The sequence below is a fragment of the Ursus maritimus genome, unplaced genomic scaffold (genome assembly GCF_017311325.1).
Source record: "Ursus maritimus isolate PB19 unplaced genomic scaffold, ASM1731132v1 scaffold_6, whole genome shotgun sequence".
Taxonomy (NCBI): Eukaryota; Metazoa; Chordata; class Mammalia; order Carnivora; family Ursidae; genus Ursus; species Ursus maritimus.
In genome coordinates this window covers 47,038,568-47,042,453 of record NW_024426774.1, presented here as the reverse complement: position 1 = coordinate 47,042,453, position 3,886 = coordinate 47,038,568, and the positions used below count along the sequence as shown (strand labels likewise).

Here is a 3,886-nt window from a genome sequence, read left to right as displayed (position 1 = left end):
TCATTTATTTATTCAACAAATATCGATTGAATGCACATACTCAGCCAGATTCTGTTACACACTGGGGCTACAACAAAGGACAGGGTTATAGGCCAATTACAGTATGGAGTCAAGAGTGTTATGATGGTGCTATAGGAGTACCTAGGGGTGGTTCTCAACCAAGGCTGGCTCCATGTATCTTCTTGCCCTTCTCCTGCTTCTACGTATGGGCATGTCCAAATCTCAGTTATACACAGACAGAATGGCATTTATTGGCAAAAGGTTGGAGCAAAACAAGATTGGCTATGACCAGCAGACTGGATGGATTGAGGAAAAGAAAGTTTCCTTGGCGGGAATAATCTTGCAGTTAGTGATGAGATGTTCAGACTAGCGATCAATTGGCATCAAGAAGATCTAAATAGCTCAGACGAGATGAATATCCTGGTAGGCAGGTGAAAATTAAACAGGTAGGTATGTATTCCATGAATTTGGCAGTGGTTGTGTGGACTTACCCTTAGGGTTCTGGGCTTAACTAGGGAGGTGCCTTGTCCAGAGGAAGTGGGAGACTGGGCAGGGCACCCAGGCATGGACAAAGACAAGGGGCATGATGGCAGGGGGAGGAGAAGGGGGAAGGCAATGAGAAATTCCCCAAAGAAATTATACTTGTGTTGATATCTGAGGAATGAGTAAGAATTAAGCACACAAAGAAAGGAGGAAATTATTTTAAGAAGAAGCAGAATGCAAAGGCCCTACAGAAAAGAGGCAATCAATGCTACTGCCTGAATAGAATCAACAGCTTCCCCTCTGTGGAGAATTAACAAGAGCGCAGGAACCTTACATACGTGCAGAGATTGACCAGGCCCTGGAAGACAGGAGGATGCCTGCAAAGGGGACAGAATCTGAGAAGGAAGCCCCTTCCTAACTACAGAGAATATTAAAGATGACTGTGTAGTTGATCTGAGGGTCTTGAAGTGGCCAATTTGAAAGGATCTTCTTCATCCCTAGGGACTGCTAACTGGTGGGAAAGGAGACAGGAGGAGCTTGGATGTAATTATACATTTTACTTCCACAAAGGTATACATCTAATAACGGATTATTATTTTTGCTTTCAATAGTCAATTGTCTTTTAAAAGTTTAAGAGATGATAGAAAAGTAGATTAAAAATATTTCCCCACTTATTTACCATTTTTTATGCTCTTTGTAAGTTTCTATAGATTTGAAATTTCATATGGCATCATACCCCTTCAGCTTGAAGGGCCTGCTTTAACATATGTGGATATACCGATGATAAATGCAGTTTTCGTTTACCTGAAATATCCTTATTTCACTTTAAATTGTAAAGAATATTTTCACTGGATACAGATTTCTAGTTTAACAGGGTTATTCTTTCAATACTTTATAGATATCACCCTATTGTCTTCTGGTCTCTATTGTCTCTGTGAGAAATTAGTTGTCGTTCTTATCATTGGCCCTCTGTATGTAATGGTTCTCCCCCTTTTATGGCTTTTAGATTTTCTCTTTCTTTGATTTTCTAAATTTAGCTGATAATGTGGTTTTCTTTGTATTTGTCCTACTCACGTGTTGCTGAACTTCTTAGATCTATAAGTTGATATTTTCAATAATATTTGGAAATAATTTTGGTCCATATTTCTTTAAAGAACATTATTTCTGCTCAATTCTCTCTCTTGTCTCTTTCTGGGATTCCAGACTGTGTGTTAGACTTCTTACTATTTCACAAATCATTAAGGTTATTTTCATTTCTTTCAATGTTTTTTCTCTTTGTGATTCAGTTTGGGCAATTGTTATTGATCTCTTATTAGAGTCACCCATCTTTTCTTCTACACTGTCTAATCTACTCTTAATCTTATTCAATACATTTTTAAAAGATAACAAATATTAGCATTTTTAGTTTTATAATACCCACTTGATTATTTTTTAGGATTTTTATATCTCTCCAGAAACTTCCTACCCTTTCATCCATTGTATCCATCCAGAGATACTTTAACATATTTGTCATAATTATCCAAAAATCTTGTCTGCTAATTACAACGTACGGATTGCTAATATGACTGTTTCTAGTGACTGTTTTCTCATTTTCTCTTGATTATGGGCTATAATTTCCTGCTTTTTCATAAGTCTAATATTTTTTTTATTGTATATTCAGTATTGTGGATGTTACATTGTGGAGACTCTGAGTTTAGTTATTTTACTCCAAAGAGGGTTGAATTTTGTTCTAGATGGCAGTTAAATTGCTGGTGGATGACTTTGTTCCTATGGAGACTTCATTCAGACTCTCTTATAGCAAGGCTATTTTTCTCTTAATCCTAGGATTTAGCTCTTAGTCTTGGACAGAGGATGTAGTAGATATTAAGCTGATAAGAACAGATACTACATTTGATCTTAGCCAAAAGGCCGAGAAGCAGTAGCTCTTAGTCTCGGGATAGAATTCTTACTACTAAGATATGGCCCTTCTAGGGTTTCATTGGAAAAATAGCGTTCTCTAAATTGGTGGTATTAAACTTCAGACTCTGTCTCCTCAGTATCAGACAGCTGTTGAAATCTCTGCATGGGCTTTCAGCCTTTAAGTTGTTGCTTCCTGCTGGGTTTCTTGGATTCTTTCCCTGAACATGTCCAGCTCAGAGTCGTCCAAGTGTTTGAAGGGAATTTTTACACAGATTTTGGGATTCCTCCTCTGCGACTCCCTCCTTTCCAAGATTTCCCCCTTAAATGTCCAGCTGCTTTGATAGCCCCAAACTCTGACCTCTGACTTAGGTAAGTAGGACTGATGCTTTCTGTTTGAGCTCTATTTCCATTCACCACACCACACCATCCTTAAGGATAAGATTAGGTAAATACAAATCTAACCTACTGTGTTTTCCTTGTTTTAAAGCTCAAATCCCCTCCACTTTCTGCCTGTCCCAAACTGATCTCCAGTGCCTTCAAACAGCTGTTTTTTTTAAAAAAATTGTTGTTTTTTTGGTCTAGGATTTTTAATTATCAACAGGAGGATTAATCCAATATCTGAACATATAACTGGGATAGGGATTGTTGGAAGGTGAGTTCATTCTCTGCATCTGACTTATAAAGTTGTGAATCCAAAGAAGAAATGATAAGAATGACTCAAATGACTTATTTGGATCTAAGGGAAGTTTAAAAGCCAAATATGACCTTTTCATAGAGCCTCTAGTCAGCACTCAGAATTAAGCTGATGGAGACCAGTTAGGAGGCTGAGATTTTATGTAGATATGCACTGAAGATTCATTTTACAGGGGTGACAATGGAAACAAGAATAGAGTAGGAAGGTTTAGCTGGGCAAGTGGACAGACTTGGGGTCTGATTGAATAAGGAGGACAAAGGAGTGGGAAGAGGCAGAGACAACCCCTCAGTGTTGAACTTGGAAGAGGAAATGGCCCTTTTCTTAAGAAAGGCAAAGAAATTGGTATGGGTTGTTACAGGTGGAGGTGAAGACAATACCTGTGAATAGTTCACCTGGAAGAGACATTGTTGGGGTTAATTAAGGTAGAGTGGTGGTTTCTTTCTTTCTTTCTTTCTTTCTTTCTTTCTTTCTTTCTTTCTTTCTTTCTCTTTCTTTCTTTCTTTCTTTCTCTTTCTTTCTTTCTCTCTCTTTCTTTCTTTCTTTCTTTCTTTCTTTCTTTCTTTCTTTCTTTTCTTTCTTTCAGAGATTTTATTTATTTATTTGACAGAAAGAGAGACAGCCAGTGAGAGAGGGAACACAAGCAGGGGGAGTGAGAGAGGAAGAAGCAGGCTCCCAGTGGAGGAGCCTGATGCGGGGCTCGATTCCGGAACGCTAGGATCACACCCTGAGCCGCAGGCAGACGCTTAACGACTGTGCCACCCAGGCGCCCCAGAGTGGTGGTTTCTTTGAGGGAGAAGTTGTGGAGAGAGA

The 3,886-nt window shown here is 38.7% G+C and overlaps 1 pseudogene; it reads right to left on the bottom strand.

The window, feature by feature from the left end:
• Positions 1-2,281: 2,281 nt before the first annotated feature.
• On the bottom strand, positions 2,282-2,403 carry LOC121101104 (annotated as a pseudogene).
• Between the last annotated feature and the right edge of the window lie 1,483 nt (positions 2,404-3,886).